This window comes from Ochlerotatus camptorhynchus, unplaced genomic scaffold (assembly GCF_037179485.1).
Source record: "Ochlerotatus camptorhynchus isolate MF236.1 unplaced genomic scaffold, CSIRO-AGI_Acam_v1.1 ptg000314l, whole genome shotgun sequence".
In the NCBI taxonomy this organism is placed as follows: Eukaryota; Metazoa; Arthropoda; class Insecta; order Diptera; family Culicidae; genus Ochlerotatus; species Ochlerotatus camptorhynchus.
This window is the reverse complement of record NW_027040802.1, coordinates 1,266,449-1,284,892: the sequence shown is the minus strand read 5'-3', so window position 1 is coordinate 1,284,892 and position 18,444 is coordinate 1,266,449. Positions and strand designations below refer to the sequence as shown.

At 40.7% G+C, this 18,444-nt stretch overlaps 1 long non-coding RNA gene across 1 annotated transcript in view; it reads right to left on the bottom strand.

Annotated features, from left to right (window-relative positions):
- LOC135707589 (uncharacterized) overlaps window positions 1-14,247 on the bottom strand; it is a 42,618-nt gene extending 28,371 nt beyond the window's left edge. The window contains exon 1 of the long non-coding RNA XR_010518235.1: window positions 14,081-14,247. This is a non-coding gene — a long non-coding RNA (uncharacterized LOC135707589). The remainder of the gene's footprint in view (window positions 1-14,080) is intronic.
- Window positions 14,248-18,444: the final 4,197 nt, after the last annotated feature.

The window sequence follows — 18,444 nt, the reverse complement described above, 5'->3', positions numbered from 1 at the left end:
GAATGAGACGTTTCCCTTAAAAGGTCCTATCGTAATTGAAGCTCTTGACGCAAAACCATCATCACTCATTGACGTTGAATTGAAACTATATCATTAATTCCATTACCATTTCCCGAAGAGAATGGTTGTTTCTCTATTCGGTCTCCTGCATGAGTGTCAGTCATAAATAATAGGCACGAGTTTGAGATTTGTCTCACTTTACTGCGCGATGAGGTTGGGTGTGATTCTGCATACATCGTCGTCATCATTATCTGCGTGAATGCTTGACACAAGACTAGACAGATCAGAAGAGATATGCACATCTCAAGTTGAGATGTCGTCGTTGATATTGTGCAGTGTCATCGTTATCGGCATCGGCAGTGCATTATTGGGGATGACAAGCTCCGCATGATAAAAGATCCACGCCAACCAAGCGGGGGAAGTGGCTGTCAAATACGAACAATCGTCGCCTACCTCGCATAACTGGTTCCAAACGTAAACAAGTCATAAGAAACCAACAGCGTTTGTTTACGTTTGGAACCAGTTTCATACAAGATGATCAGTAGGCTGATTTGACAGCACATCCCCCCCCCCCCCAGACGCCAACAGGCGAATCGATTTTATTTTTTCCTCTCCGAATTCCACGAACATTCGCCTATGTTTTTACTAGGAGCCTTGAACCATGTTTGTCTCGGAATTCGGCCATTTTGACCCACGCTTAATTTTTTAAATTGGCGTATGTGATTTTTTTTTTCAATAAATCATAGCACGAAAACGGCTCATTTGATCGAAATGACGTCCGACGCAAAGTTGTAGGATAGGGGGAATATCAAGCTAACAAAACTCACCAGCTGCAAATCTCAACAAACTGTGGCGAGATTGAGTTTCATGATTTCTGCTTTACACCCGAATGCAACCGAAACTTCCATAACGGCTGACAGCAGTCACTTCGTCTCTGCCATCGGTGAAGAGTAAAAAGAGGTAGCAAACTATACCTTCTCTTTCTAAGAGAACCGATGTGCAACGGAATCATTTTTGTGTCGCGTCAACTCTCAGCTTGATTTTTGCACGTTGTGAATAGTCTCGCTATATCAAAGGAACTTGTAAAATCAAAATCAAGCATGATATTTTGTTCCAATATCACGCGTGATATTACGAGCGCATGAGAGCGGAAAAATATCAATTGATTTCTGATTTTGCCAACACTGGAGGTGACTCTAAGATCAGAAGGTCCCGAAGAAACGTGCTCAACTTTTTGGCTCAGCACTGGTACTATCTTCAGTCCCAAGCTAATCGAAGCACCCCTCGAAACATAGGAAAATCCACTAACCCCTCGTTTTATCTGTCAAACTTTCATAACGAGTCACAAAACAAACATAGTGTAGTACTAGAATTTCGACTTGAATGGGGTACGCTTATAGATGTACTTGGGACCAATAGGCTAGTCAAGAAGTGAGCCAATTCTAGATCGTTAGTTTCCAACCGGTGTTACATCCATTTCCCCTAATTGGGCATATCTTGTTTATTAGAAGAGATACAGGCAACAACTTCAGCTATAAAACGTGCGTCTTAAAGAGTTTTAAAAGTCTCTAGAAGATGACTTTCATGAGAAATTTGAAATAAAGTTAAAGTACAAAGTTTCTTGAAATTAGCAAACCACTGCAAAACACAATTTTTCCTGCATCGTAGATAGATCACCCCCCATCGGGAATTCATTCGTTTCTATCGAAATGGGTAAGGTTTACTCAGTTGATAAATGTCATCATCTGAGTAACCGTTACCCAGTTTCCTCCATAGGCACGTTTACTCAAATTTGAGTAAAAGCATGTTTACTCATTTTTGGGTAACTTCCGTTTTGACTGGACTTATTTTAATTTTTTAAATCAAAAATGAGTAGCCGCAAAATAGCGTGTATGGAGTTGTACACGCTCGCTCAATGTTACTCAAAAGTGAGTAACTTCTACTCAGTTTGGTATTTTTGTACAAAATGTCAAAATCTGAGTAACATTTATTGAGAAAAGTGAGTAACTTCTTCTCTGTTAGCCTAAAAACATTGTTTACTCATTTCTGAATAATCCTGCACAAATTTTACTCAAGATGCTTATGTCAAATACTTGTAAAAAAAGTGATAATTTTTGTTGGTGATTAAGCTTCCGATTTCCCTTTGAAGTTTTGAAAATTTTGAATAAAGGAATGAATCAAGTGGCTGCAGAGGTAGATAAGGATTCGTTTCATAAATTGAAAAGGTAAGAAAAATAAAGTATTTGAAAATAAAAGCATCTTATTCAATCCTATCAAAAAACAATAGGCCTATCTAGGAAATGTTGATGTGGGATGTTACATCGGACGTAGTGGACAGCATAGAAATGCAGATGGAACATCAGCGTTTTCTGAAGGACATTGGGATCCCTGTGCTCACTCATATTGCCATGATAATGCCATACAACATTTTTAGACATCGCTGAAGAGCGTCGGTCACCAGCCTCGTCGTTGAATTTAGAGAAGCCTCATAAGACACCGAAAACATTGTTTTTTTTAATATAAATGTACGTCTCCTCTTTTATATTTTAATAAAATTGTTTGTTCTATCGTTTTAATTTTTCATATTTTATCTATATAAAATTAATTAGTTACTCATTTCTTTTTTTTTTTTTTCCTTGGATTTGTTTTCCGTCGATCTTGTTTTCCGTGCTGAGCACCAATGCTACCGACGCCAGGAAGGCAGCTCCCACACCTGGACCCTACCTATCGACCCATCAACTCATGAACCGGGGACCAACGGCTTTACTTCCCATCCGAAGGAAGGCGTGATTACAGATGTTATGCCTCAGAACATCCCGGCGGCGCCGACTGGGATTGAACCCAGGCCTGCTGGGGTGAGAGGTAATCACGCTTACCACTACACCACCGGCGCCGCTAGTTACTCATTTCGAAAAACGCTCAATTTGATATGAACTGAGTAACATTTACTCAGATATGCTTTTTTACCGCAAATCAGAACTGAGTACAAGTTACTCTGATTTTGACAAATGCTAGCATTACTCAAAAGTGAGTAACTATAGGTTTACTCACTTTAGAGTAGTTCCACTTTTACCGAAAGAGAGTAGATTTTTACTCACTTTTGAGTAACATTGAAGGAGCGTGTACGCAATGGTGACGTAGGACTACGTGGTCTTATATAATAAATCTTATTTGATAATAGCAGCAGGAGCTTGTGTTTTGTGTAGCAAACATAGATGGCCCACTGCGACTCACGAAGAGCTACTGATTCCGATCAATAGCGGTGCGGCTTCTTACTCCTATGGATGCTCATGTGGGCTGCAGCTCGCTGCTTGCAGGCAACCTTTCGTTGTGTACGGGAGAACACCACCACTTGATTGAATAAACATTGTTTGATGAGATCTGAAGGAATTCAACTTTAAAATCTGTGATAGGGAAAATCGCTTTTCCAAGGCAATCGGTGATCATTTTAATTATCATAGCAACAGTTGCACATTCGTGAAATTTTCAATAGTGACATATTGAAAAATGATAAAGTCTTAAATTTAACAGATGCGTAGAAATATTTCTGATCGATTTTTGATAAAATTGTTGAAATTGGTCCAGGGGCAGCTAAGTTATTAACGTTCAAAATCTTCCATAACGCTGTTACATGTTCCATTTTCGGTTTTCCCACGATTGCCCATAACACACAATTATGCTAAGTTTATTTGTTATTAAATGGTCCTTGATTTTATGAAACTGAACATAAACAAGAATCAAATTTAGAGGCGCCGGTGGTATAGTGGTAAGCGTGATTACCTCTCACCCCAGCAGGCCTGGGTTCAATCCCAGTCGGCGCCGCCGGGATGTTCTGAGGCATAACATCTCTCCTTCGGAAGGGAAGTAAAGCCGTTGGTTCCCGGTTCATGAGTTGATGGGTCGATAGGTAGGGTCTAGGTGTGGGAGCTGCCTCCCTGGCGTCGGTAGCTTTGGTGCTCAGCACGGAAAACAAGATCGACGGAAAACAAATCAAGGGAAAAAAAATCGATTTTTTTTTGTTTTAAGTTATAGGTGGTTGCATTCTTCAGTAAAGTTGTAGAAACAATTATTTCAAGCAACTTTGTTCAAGACACCATATATTTAGCTCTTTATTCGACCATGCTAAAGCTGTTTTTCTGCATTTAATTGGGGTGCCCCTGAAGGAATAACTTTTTTCTAACTTTATTTTCAACTGTATTGAAAAAGCTGAATGAAAATTAAGGTGTATATTTTTTTCTGAAGGAAGTATTATAAGATAACTTATCATTTAAAGTTATGGGTAATTTTGACCCAAAAAAATCTTCAAATGTTAATACCTCGAGTTTTCAGAAAGTTAGTTTTATTTCTGATGCGGTGATTGAAAAACCACACAAAACAACATTTCAGTTTAAAACTAAAACTGAAAACTATTTTTCACGTGTAACCTATGATCGCTACACACTAAGAAATACCTAATCTTACACGTGGCTGAATCCATTTTTGACATAAAAGATGAGACGTAAACAAACATGTCATGTAATATTAAGTGCTCCGAGACTGAAAAGTTCGTTGCTCGACGAAAAGTACGTTTGATTAAGCTATATTTCGCGTCTGTTATGACTCAAATTTATGTCAAAATTGACGCTCGTATATGTCACTCTCAGAGCACCTAAATTTACATGATTTTTTGTAAGTGTGTATCTTGTGCAAAGATGCTGGTTGTAGCTAGTAAACTAAGATGAAGAGGAGACAACTGGCTTCTTACTCTTTTATCTCTACCTCTACAGGGTGCGTGACGAATTTTTGCAGTCAATTTCAAATAGTAATTTCTCATGCTTGTGCATCATGATTTAGATATATTTGGCAGCACTGGATAGCTTATACTGTTAGGTGTAAGATTTAAACAAACAATGTTGAGTAAACGTAAAGATGTCGAAACAAGAGAGCAATCTGTCAGCCGTTGTCGCTTTGTTGCGCGCCGGAGTATACATGAAAGAAATAATTCAGTCGGTAAATGTGTCTGAAAGAACAGTGTATAATATTAAAAAAGGCTTGGGAAAGTGATAAGACGGAGCACGGAGCACAGAAATGGCTTACGGAAAATATTTCGTAAATTTGGGAGGAAGAAATTTGGCCCCCAAGCAGTCCCGATATCAATCCGTTGGATTATTTTGTATAGGGCGTCGTCCAACGGGATACCAATAGAACCCCTCACACCACACTTAAGTCGCTAAAAGCTAAAATCAAGGCAGTGATGACATCTATGGATCGAAACATTTTAAAACGTGCATACTGCAGTTTCCGGAAATGTCTAACTACAGTCGTCGAAAGGGAAGGCATTTTTTTTAATAAATTTACTTACAACTTCCATACGTTGCGAAAGAAAATAAATCGCACAAAATTCATTGCTAGAATAACTAACTGGTGTATTTTTTCTCAAATATGCCATTTACTGCAAAAATTCGTCACGCACCCTGTATATCTATTTATATCTATCTCTATCTCTATCTTACGCTCTTCAAATTGGCCAATCACGAGCTGGTTCGTGTTTGACAGAAAAATGGTTCGTTTTCGCCTTCGTATTGTCTCCCCTTCTCTTAGTTTCCAAATACTACACTACTTTTTGAAGAAATGTAAAACAAAAAAAAAATAGAATTATAAAATTTAATGGTTTAGAGGCACTCTTATCAAAAGTATAAAACTAGCTCTAGAATGGTCAAATGAAGAGCTAGACAACACCGTGTGCAAAAATGAAACCACCTATATCTTCAATGAAGAAAGTCGCATTCCTGATTTAAATTGTAAATGAGGACCAACCTAAAAATACTAATATTATTTCAAGCAACTTAGTTGAAGCGTAAGTCTAGCTCATCATTTAACAATCCTATAGCAATTTTTGATGGGTCTCGATGTCACGATTTTTTTTTCAAACCGCTGCTCTAAAAGACATTCCAATCAACTATTGAAGCATTGAATTCAATTTTGCTCGGGTTCCGAAAACAAGAAATCGAACTTTTACCCTACCTTCATCGCCATTTCACAATTCTTGAAGGCCATCAGATTAAAAACTGAGGAATATCAAGATAGCTTCAGGAAAAATCCAGATAACGTCCATAACCAACGATCCAAAGGCAAACTTTTAAAAACTTCCTGAATAAGTTACGTAATGGAATCCCCCGTTTCCAAAGGAATCCGATGAAAGCTAAAATTTTTGGAGAAGATTGTTAAGAGTAGCTTTTTTTCCGAATACACCCTTTATAGAGTCTAATCAACCAGTGGAAACTAACGATTTTAAATTGGCTCACTACTTGACTAGTCTATTGGTCCCAAGCAAATCATTCTAGTCAAAATACTAGTACTACACAATGTTTTTTTTTTTTTTTATTATAGTCACTTTAACGCTCTTGGGTCATTCGTGACTTGTCCGGGGGTGAGATTTGAACTCGTGACTTTGGCGTGAGAGGTATGGATGCTAACCACTACGCCGGGGTCGCCCCCACTACACAATGTTTGTTTTGATTCGCTATGAAAGTTTGACAGATAAAATGGAGGGTTAGTGGACTTTCCTGTGTTTCGAGGGGTGAATCAATTAGCTTGGGACCGAAGATAGTACCAGAGCTGAGCCAAAAAGTTGAGCACATTTCTTCTGGACCTACTAGTCTTAGAGTTACCTCTATGGTCTAATTTCGCTCGTTCGGCTATCTTTAAGTGAGCTACGTGTTAGTTGGGCTGTAGCCCACCAAAATCGAAGTCAAGCGTCATTTCTGACAGTGCTGATTAAATTACGAGGGGCTCATGGTGGAATAATTTGGAAAGTTGCTAAAAGGTGTTGATGATGATAAACCATCAATTTTCAGGAATCCTTAGTGGTTCCTATTCAAAAAGTTGCTGGAACGATTAAAGCCGAAGAGTTTCGTCCCATCAACGTGTTGCACACATTAGAGAAAATTTTAGAACTTGCTGTTAAATGCCAGCTCTTTGAGTATTTAAATAGTAATAGTTTGTTGATATCAGAATATCGGCAAGGTCATTCTTGTGAAACCACGTTGAATTTGGTATTAGCGAAGTGAAAAAATAACTTGGAGTGTAAAGATACGATTGTTGCTGTTTTTTGGATCTTAAACGCGCTTTTGAAACAATTTCTAGGCCCTTATTGTTAAATCAAGCGCTTTGGAATAACGAGTACTGCATATAAATGGTTTGAAAGCTATTTGTCTGACAGAACTCACCGCGGACTGTTTTTAATGATTCTGTTTCCAGTCCCGTGGGGAATAACCTTGGAGTGCCCCAGGGAAGTGTATTAGGGCCTCGGTTATTTATTATGTATAAAGGGCGAACACGAAATTATTGCGACACATTCAACAGGGCATAACTTTTTTACCATTGGGTAAAAATCAACCAAATTTTGCACACTTTCTCATTGATGTGTATTGTGTACATGCTGTCAAACTCGAAGTCGTGTTTTTCGATTCAACGAAAATGGAGGTGAACCAACGCGAGTTGAGAGAACAAATTCTTTCCAAACACCTGGAATTTCCTGACCTGTCGCACCGGCAGTTGGGAAAAATGTTGAACATTCACCATTCAACCGTCTCCAGAGTGTTGAAGCGGTTCCAGGAGCGGTTGACGTTGGACCACGGCAAAGGATCTGAAAGAAAACCGGGACCGGAGAACAAAAAGACGGAGGGAAAGGTGAAGCGGATGATTAAAGCAAATCCCAACGTCTAAAGCCGTGGCATGTCGCAGAGCTACGTCCAGAATGCAAAGAAGAGAGCTGAACTACATACATACAAGGTACAGAACTTCCCAAACCGCGATGAGCGGCAACAATCGACGGCTAAAACTCGGGCACGGAAGCTCTACGAGAAGATGCTGACAAAATATGGCTGCTGTGTGATGGACGACGAAACGTATATAAAAGCCGATTTTAAGCAAATTCCGGGGTTTGAGTTTTTCACCGGCAAGAGCAAGTTCGATGTGGACGACAAATTTAAGAAGAAGAAAATGTCGAAGTTCGCCTCCAAATATCTCATTTGGCAGGCCATCTGCTCTTGCGGACTGAGGAGTGAGCCTTTCGTGACAAAGGGCATAGTAAATGGCGAGACATACAAATCTGAGTGCCTCGAGAAGCGCCTTTTGCCGTTCTTGCAGCAGCACGATGAAGCTCCGCTATTTTGGCCAGATTTGGCATCATGCCACTATTCTAAAAGTGTCCTGGAGTGGTATGAGGCCAATTCTGTCCATTTTGTTCCAAAGGACATGAATCCGCCAAACTGTCCGGAGCTGCGCCCGGTGGAGCAGTACTGGGCAATAATGAAGCGGGAACTTCGGAAGAGCAAGAAGACAGTCAAAGACGAGAAGGACATGTTAAGAAAATGGAAAAAAAAAACTGAGAAACTGGTACCGGATGACACTGTAAAGACTTTGATGGAGGGCATCAAGCGAAAATGCGTTCAATTTTACACTCAAGGCTCCATCGATTAACTTTTCTTTTGATTTTTGAAGTAAATATATGTATAAAACTACCCTAAAATTTTGGTTTGATTCTAAACATTATAAGAAAATTGGCATGACATTTTCGGTGTCGCAATAATTTCGTGTTCGCCCTTTATCTATTCAAGTGTATTGCACATTGAATCACAGATGGATTTAAAGTGTTTTGCATTTCAACGAGATGTGAATTGCTTGCTCAGAAAGGTAAACATCGAAAACAAGAGTTGTGACTTTATCCTATCAACCCGCCTCATATATGAGAACAACCGTGGCACAGTGAGATCGAACGAAGACAACGACAGCAGTACACCCCAACCAACAGTCCATGATCGAATCCCAAATCAGACCCATTAAAAAGATATGTGAAAGCTCTGGCCTCTGGCAGTTTTGATCATATATTTCTTCCGCGATGAGCGGCAACAATCGACGGCTAAAACTCGGGCACGGAAGCTCTACGAGAAGATGCTGACAAAATATGGCTGCTGTGTGATGGACGACGAAACGTATATAAAAGCCGATTTTAAGCAAATTCCGGGGTTTGAGTTTTTCACCGGCAAGAGCAAGTTCGATGTGGACGACAAATTTAAGAAGAAGAAAATGTCGAAGTTCGCCTCCAAATATCTCATTTGGCAGGCCATCTGCTCTTGCGGACTGAGGAGTGAGCCTTTCGTGACAAAGGGCATAGTAAATGGCGAGACATACAAATCTGAGTGCCTCGAGAAGCGCCTTTTGCCGTTCTTGCAGCAGCACGATGAAGCTCCGCTATTTTGGCCAGATTTGGCATCATGCCACTATTCTAAAAGTGTCCTGGAGTGGTATGAGGCCAATTCTGTCCATTTTGTTCCAAAGGACATGAATCCGCCAAACTGTCCGGAGCTGCGCCCGGTGGAGCAGTACTGGGCAATAATGAAGCGGGAACTTCGGAAGAGCAAGAAGACAGTCAAAGACGAGAAGGACATGTTAAGAAAATGGAAAAAAAAAACTGAGAAACTGGTACCGGATGACACTGTAACTTTGATGGAGGGCATTGATGGAGGGCATCAAGCGAAAATGCGTTCAATTTTACACTCAAGGCTCCATCGATTAACTTTTCTTTTGATTTTTGAAGTAAATATATGTATAAAACTACCCTAAAATTTTGGTTTGATTCTAAACATTATAAGAAAATTGGCATGACATTTTCGGTGTCGCAATAATTTCGTGTTCGCCCTTTATCTATTCAAGTGTATTGCACATTGAATCACAGATGGATTTAAAGTGTTTTGCATTTCAACGAGATGTGAATTGCTTGCTCAGAAAGGTAAACATCGAAAACAAGAGTTGTGACTTTATCCTATCAACCCGCCTCATATATGAGAACAACCGTGGCACAGTGAGATCGAACGAAGACAACGACAGCAGTACACCCCAACCAACAGTCCATGATCGAATCCCAAATCAGACCCATTAAAAAGATATGTGAAAGCTCTGGCCTCTGGCAGTTTTGATCATATATTTCAAGCTGAACATTGCATTAGGTCCTAAATAACATTGATCGATTCTCTTCGTCGACTTTCTCTTTCATTGATAACTTGAGCACATAATCGTTTCTTGTTGTGTTTGTCGTATTAGATGCTAGATGAAGGCTTCTTTTATCGACATGTGTGCTGAAAATACCTGGGAATGTCTTAAGATGACCGTATGGATACAAAGAGAAAGTCGACGAAGAGAATCTGTCAATGTTACTTAGGACCTAATGCAATGTTCAGCTTGATTTGTCGATTCATTTTTAGAGTCGGTAAAGTAGAAGTCGATAAAGTAGAATATTGAACTATGATGTGCAAAGCTATTGATATCACCATATGAGGCACATAGAATCCAAGTGTGTCACAATTCAAATCCATAGTGTTCAGGCATGGTTCATAGCATAAGATTCACACATGAAATGGATGCGTTTCACAATAAGCGCAAAATTAAGAGTAAGACAAATGATGATAACGTGTGGAATTTTTTGAGTGTATGTTTGAAAATCCCTGTGCTGTCGATCGACCGGTTTTCGAGAAGAACTTAGCCAACACGCCATTTTAAGGCTACTCATTTTTTAATCAAAAACGCCTCAGTCCAGCCAAAAGGGAAGTTACTCAAAAATGAGTAAACATGTGTTTACTCAAATTTGAGTAAACGTGCCTATGGAGGAACCTGGGTAACGGTTACTCAGATGATGACATTTATCAAATGAGTTAACCTTACCCATTTCGATAGAAACGAATGAATTCCCCATGAATGCTTTATATATAAATTATTGCTTACAGGAAGAATATTAAAAAAAAAAAAAACATTATGAAATGATAATTAAGTATTTATTGATACCAACACCGACTAGCTACTTATAGCTTTCGCCATCCAAACTATTACCTATCGGTGGTAACTAACGATTTTAAATTGGCTCACAATGGACTCCTATCGGTCCCAAGTACATCCATTAACGTACCAGAGCATAGCCAAAAAGTTGAGCACGTTTCTTCGGGACCTTCTGGTCTTAGAGTTATCTTTATGCTATTACATAGCTGCTTCATTTTCACTGCTTCACTTCTAAAAACTAATTTTAGACTCACTGCGCAAAAGTCGCCCGTTCACAACTTCAAAGTGCGCCATTTTGAACTTAGGAAAAATTGATATCAGAACCATTTACCCAGAATCTGGGTTCATTCCACTCATCGGAGCAAAACCAGTTTACTCATTTTTTGACAACTCCATACAGCATGCAAAAATGAGTGCGATCCAACCAGTCACTGAGTGCCTCAAAATAGTGTGAAGGTTGTCAAAATGTCTGTCTGTCAGAAGTAACCACGCTCGGATAGCAGGGTTAATCGATAATTTTCGACCTGTCAAATTTAACCAAAAGTTAAAATAATCCACCAAATGATTCAGAGCCTAATGCCTTGTTCAGACTGGAAAGTTATAACATGTTATAACGGTTGTCAACTAATTGCAACACAGAAACCACCATCAAGGTAGCGCTATAACATGTTATAACTCTGTAGTTTGAACGTACTATAATGCCTTGTTCAGACTACAGAGTTATAACATGTTATAGCGCTATCTTGATGGTGGTTTCTGTGTTGCAATTAGTTGACAACCATTATAAACTTGTTATAACTGCTCAGTCTGGATAGCGCTTAAGTCAAGTGCAAGAGCATTTGGATTAGATATGACAACTTTTTACCGTGAAGAACCAAGGCGGATCAAAAAATCAAAAAATCCCGAGGGTGTATTTCCATGGCGTATAACCAGTGTTGGCAGTTCAAAGGGTGGAAGATCCGGGGGTAACAGCATGAAAGAAATTATCAGGGCAGGGCGTATGATGTTTTCTACTCAATTCCACGGGAAAAAAAAAAACTTTTTTTGAGTTTTCATTGATGCACGATGATAGACTACACTATTTACTATATGATAAGCTGAGCAAATCATCCAGAAAATGGAAAGTCGTGAAATAAGATTAATATTTAGGTATTTAAAATTCGAAAGCAATTTTCTCGATGTGGTGATTTTGGAATTCCCCCTTTTCAAATGTTAGTCTAGAAATAATCAACTGGGCCTACACGCTATTTCAAAACTACCCAAATTTGGGTACAATCCACACAGATCGGTCAAAACTGAACCTACCCAAAACAGTTGACAAATGAACAACGTCGATCGGATACATGTCAATGTTGTTCATTCGTCAAGTTGTCACTCCCAACAAAGTTTACCCATTTTTGGTAGGTTCAGTTTTGATCGATCTGGGTGGATTGTACCCAAATTTGGGTAGTTTTTAAATAGCGTGTAGAACTTTTTTCGAAACCTCTGAAAATTTGTTATTCCGTCAACACAATTGGACAGTTAACGTTTGTGTCTGTTCGCAACTCTTCTTGTCAGACTTTACGCACGGATTTTTAATTAATCTTTCTACCACAAATTTCTGAACAAATCAAGTTGTGATTTTAAGGAATAGTGACTTTTTAGAGACTGACTTGAAAATAGTGACCAAGTCACTAAAAAGTGACCTGCTACCAGCCTTGCACTTTTGAGATGAACTAGCCAACTGGCAAAAAATCTAAATAATAAAGTTTTAAAAAAATCTAACCACCGAAATGGAATGATCATCTTACATACAAATTGAGCAAGATAAATAAAACATAAGAAAAAGCTAACTAAATTCAAAAGTTGTTCTTTATGTAATTTTCTAGAGAGCTCCAACAGAATTGTACAACAATTATCTCCCAATTAATATGAACGCTGCATAATAGCTGCATTTCCGGAAATGCAAAGTAGCTTTAAAACAAGCAACGTTACACTAGGTTACACACATTGACTTACATCCTGAAAGATTATGAGCAAATGGGTTCATCTGTGCTGGTTGTTTTCCCCCGGGAAATGGCACCAGGACGCGGCATATTGGCAAAAGGAAACCCCAAATGAGCTACATTCTGGTGAAGTGCCAAAAATAAATAGCATCCACATTCCGGATCAAGAGCAAGCGGAAGGCAAAGAGGCTCAGCGCCAACGAACATCCGCCGCCAGAAGAAGAAGTAGGTCCTGTATCTTCTTCGGTGGCTGTGGATGAAAACTGCCGGTTTATGTTGCGGAAAATATTTACCACCCATGCCATGGCTTCGCTTCCGCTTTCATATGGGAGGATTCGGCACAATTTGAGCCCCCCTCACAAAAGCAGAAGGATTATTCGAAGCAATTTATGGCGATAAAGGATTTATCGAACACCCAATTGAGAAAGCCACACTACCACTGCATTCGATGCGGTCGGCTTTGGGTGGGCAATTATGATTTGGTTTGTTATTGTTATTCTGCAGGGATTGGATTACGAAGCTGCGCCCTTTTATTCGCTTTGAGGGTGTCATAAATAATACCCCCAGGACCGGGTGTGATTCAGTGGATTATCTAATTGATCTCTTTCTTCCTACTTGACCGCAGCATTGTGGTATCGCAGTCCGAATCAGGCATTTCACCGCAAGTAGATTAATTTAACCTCTCCTGTCATTACCGGCTGAATGCTGGCTGACCGACTCGAGGTGGGAAACGACACTCCGTTGGTTGGCTGAGGGCTATTTTAGTGCAAACTCATGATTTTTCTATTAAGTCAAATGGCAATAATTCAACGCGACTTGCAGCTGGATGCTGATGGTGAAAAGCGCGCTCGAGGAGCCCAACAGAGCTTGCACACTGTGCACATCGAGAAAACATGTACCTACTCTTCCGACAAGCCGTCTATGTTGTCTGGACTGTTGAATAATGATGCTAAATTTCGAGCTTCAGAATTGAAGCTACCACGTAGATTTCCCTTCCCCAAAAGCTTTCATCTAAGAAGGCGGGCAGCGAATATTGATCCCCATGAAAATAGGAAAAATCTCATGTGGTTGGCCTATTGGCGCACATATTGAAGTAACCACGGCAACCCACCGCCCGCAAGCAGCGAAAAAAAAATTCAGGTCAAATCGATAACCGCCATCGGTCGCGTGATAAAGCGATGCAAGGAAGCTAGTTTTCCGGAAAAAAATACCCGTCTTTTCCTGAACTGAATTCTGCCTGATGAGAACACCGATTGTTGAAATTAATGATAAAAAAGACTTACCAATCGTCTGCTGTCTTCCAAATGTTTCGCCGACTTCAGATCACTCTTTCCACACTACATCTTCCGATCACTTGCACTGCACCACTGTAACACTTTGCAACATTGTGCTCACATTGTCCCAATCCAGGAACAGTTCACCCTTACAAATCACCCATCGAAATTACCACCGCGAGATCCAAACAACGACTGAAGTGACAGTTGGTCCCGGGAGGTTTCCTGTTGTGGGGTCCCAATCGCACACACACGCTCGCCTACTGCACACCACCAGCGGAATTGTCCACCCAACAACTAGAGAGTTGCCTACTGCGGTAGTAATATGAATCCCTTCGCGGCCCAGAACACATTTCCAATTCGTCCACTTGTCGCCGCCGTCGTCGTCGTCGTCATAGCGCGCACAAAAATTGCTGATCGTACCAAGATCGAATCAGCCAAAGGCGTCCGTCGGCGGTTCGTTCGTTCATATTATGATGATGAGGGAAGGAAAATATACAAAGGCATGCTTTGACCATTCTCAGCCGATGCCCACTTGGTGGTGCTTGGTGCTGGGGACAAATTCTGCTGGAGCTAGCATAAAACGTTGGAAAGTTGACTCTCTCGATAATGAAAAAAAAAAAGATTGAAAAGTGATGGACAAGCGACGGCACTGACTTGCGAGGAAAGAATTTGCCACGGTGGTAATGTGACATTGTGATCATGCCTCGAGTCTTCACTCGACTGCTGGTGTCGGATTTTTCTACATTGTTCAGCGGTTTCCAGTGCATGATATCTATTACATTTATTGAAGAGGTAATTCCACGTGATTATCAAATTTTAACAATTTTTCAGAAATTTACAAATTGGGGAAATGACGGCTTCGGCTATCAAACCTCTATAAAGCGTGTAATGTTACTTGGGTTATGCAATTACTTCATTTACCCCTTTCCCTCCCCCTGATGTAACGATAATAGGTAAAGAAGTGCCTGCCGAACCCATCAATTTCTCAATTATCTTCGTGAATTTAAATTTAGAAAATCAGCAAAGGATGAATTTTAAATAAATCAAATATTAGTCAAGCGTTTCGCATTACAAACTACCAAAAGATATGGATTTGTAATATTGAATGTTGCAAAAGTTTTTAGAAATGTGAACTTCAGTCAACATTTAAATGTTGATCTTTAACTGTCTCATTCAAGCTGTCACATCATGGACAGATGCAGCTTTTGATTATTCTTTTAGTAAAAACGAATGTTCGTCAGATTTTCGATTCCTTTAGTGAAAACACACTGTACACGGGCTGTTCGCATTCCACTATGAAGGTTTCCATACAAGCAGTAGGGCTTTAACCGAAATGATACATTTGCTGCAATGCTGTTGCCTTGGTGGTTGGATTCAGCTGAAGTCACTTCAGATGGTGGTGATAGCACCGACAAACCGACATGAATGACCAATAAGAATCGCATTCTCCTTTCGCATGCACACTGCGTCGACAAGTACAAGGTTTAAACAGTGCACATAGCAGTGAACAAACAGTATATTGCTCTTGATCAATCCAATCTTGATCGGTGGTGTTGAGTACTTGGCACTGATGAAGTCTTCAAGAAGTAGATGAAATACGCGTATCTGTCAAAAGAAAATAAACCAACACACTCAAAGCTCTTCATAAAAGTATATTCCTATTTTCGTCCTTGCACTTGGCTTGTACTCCAGCAGTGGTGCCAGCCATTGGGCTGGAACCGTCAAAATATACTGCCAACACCTGCTCCCAAGAAATCTGCATCGCTGTCAGGACCTCAGCAATAGTATTGAAGATGGTCGTCGCGTCTGTTTTCAACACCCGTCTCACACCCACGAATGTTTCCGTCGGCCGATCATTATTAATATACCTAATGACAATCGCCAACTGCTCGTGGTGCCCACAATCGCTCGTATCATCTGCAATGATTACCACTGGTTTTCCTCGCAAGGATTTCGCAATGTTCCGCAACATTACATTGTGCAACGATGTAACAATGTCAATTCGAATACGGTTACTTGTGTACTGGCAATTTTTGTCACCTTCTGCCAAGTGTTTTTCCAGCACAGGATCGTAGTTAGCCACCAACTGGGTGGCACACTATCCGCTCCTTCGGAATGTTCACGAAGTGGTCGGCCACCTTTGCAAAGTATGCGCATAATATCGATGAAACGTTCCATTATATAGCGATTTTGTAGCCGCTTTGCCTTACTAGCAGCAATCATACCTCTATATTTTTTTTTGTGGTCCAGTTCTTCGTCGATACCTGGGGGCAAGACAGCTTTCGATCATGAGTAAAATCGGAGTTAATTTTGAGTAACTCTAAGTAACTCGCGTTGCTCAATATCTTATACACATAGCAACCTAATTGTTATATGTATTGAAAACAATGTTGATACCGATGCTGTCAAGCAAGTAAGTTGACGTGCTTTCCAGTTTTCAGTGATGAACCTCGATGTAAATATCAATTAAAAAAGAAAACTTGTAATCTATAATCTTTCAGAGATATAACCATAGAGGTAACTCTAAAACCACCAGGTCCCGAAGAAACGTGCTCAACTTTTTGGCTCAGCTCTGGTACTATCTTCGGTCCCAAGCTAATCGATGCACCCCTCGAAACATAGAAAATCCACTAACCCCTCAACTTTCATAGCGAATCAAAACAAACATAGTGCAGTACTAGAATTTCAATTAGAATGGGGTACGTTAATCGATTTGCTTGGGACCAATAGGCTAGTCAAGTAGTGAGTTAATTTTTAAATCGTTAGTTTCCACCGGTTGATATAACTTTCGATTGTATGGGTATTGTATGCAAGCCAGTTGGTGGAAGCAGAATGTGCGTAACAGTTGATATGGAAAAAGGACTATATCTTGGGTGGTAGAATCTAAAAAAGTGGCAACAAACTCCCAATCCATGAGAAGAGGAAAGGCGTAGATGACCTGAAAACCCTAGATAAGCCGCCATTGCCTCATACTGTATGAAACTAATGTTCTGCCCGACAGTGACTCAGTAGCATTAAACTCAAATTTTTTAATTAATTAAAACCCAGAGCGGATCAACTTAACCACTATATTGTCCAAACATTCCTCAATATACTTAGGAGTGAGTAGTGTGGTGTATTGAATATTCTGGCACGTACTTTTACGACAACTACGACAAATGCAGTCAAGCGAGCCCTTGCTGAAATTTCAGAACGATTCTGGCGATGGTGGACGATCAAAGGCTGACTGGTCTACCGGCGAATACGGCGATGGCGGTCTGACTAGCGCGTCTACCGTTCGTTGGCAGTCGTGCGATAGTGTTTTGGTGATGGGCTGGTATGACGAATTGTGGAGCTGGTCCCGATGCACAGGCGCTTCCTTCAGACAAAGCCGGTCGACGACGGCAAGGCCACACTCTGTCAAACCGGGAAGGGAATTTCTCCTTAGCGATTAGGGCCGTCTGCTCGAGAGCGGTGTCCTGTCCAGTGGTTGGCGAGTCTCGGACCTCCAGTCACGGATATCTAATTGTAAAGGACAATTGTTCCTCGTGAAGGAGGACAGTGGCCCTGGTCTACACGCTCACCTGTTTAAAAGTGAACGATGGCCTTCGCTGAGCATCGCAGGACCCTTCACCCCATCACCCCGTGGCTCCGTGTCACCATTTTGTTGTGGCCATGCACACCTTATTCAACAATCGACCGTTAAGAATGGCCGTGTCGTCTTCCCAGTGGGTTTCATCGCTATAGTTTAAATTTACCTGAAGGATCGATCACATGATGCAATTAAGAAAACATCGAATTGAAGGTTTGTAATAGAACGGTTACATGTATCAGGCGTTCGTGTGTTATTTACCAGATCCTTCGATTTTGAACTGGTCAGGCTCAATCAGACCACTCGGTTCGGCATAGTGGATCAAGCTTTACTTCGCCTAAAAATCAAAGACTAATTCCAACCTCTGGTTCGACTGATCCCGAAGGAGGTTTGAAATTCGGTGACGTTCGGAGCATTCCCCTTTCGGCACGGTCACTCCGATATCGTCCTAGGCCGTGTCAATCCTTGCCATCGAGGGAAGACGCCTGAAAGGCTTCCAAGCCACACACGAATGACAAGCCCCGCCAAACCGGCGTGCAGTTAAACCACCATTCCCCATCGGTTCGGAAAACACCAGTCACCGTTCGTCGACAGTAGTAGCAGCGAGTACTTGCAGTGCGTCGCCAGATCATCGGCATCAGCAGGAAGGTAGCAGTGGTACGTATCGAAGAAAACCCAAACTAAAACAAACAGTAGATTACACGCTAACTCGAAAGTACCCATTAAATGAGTTTCTTGTATTCATTTTTTTAAGTTATTCAAAACTGTCAAAAAATGGGTATTATTCAAAAACGAAAAG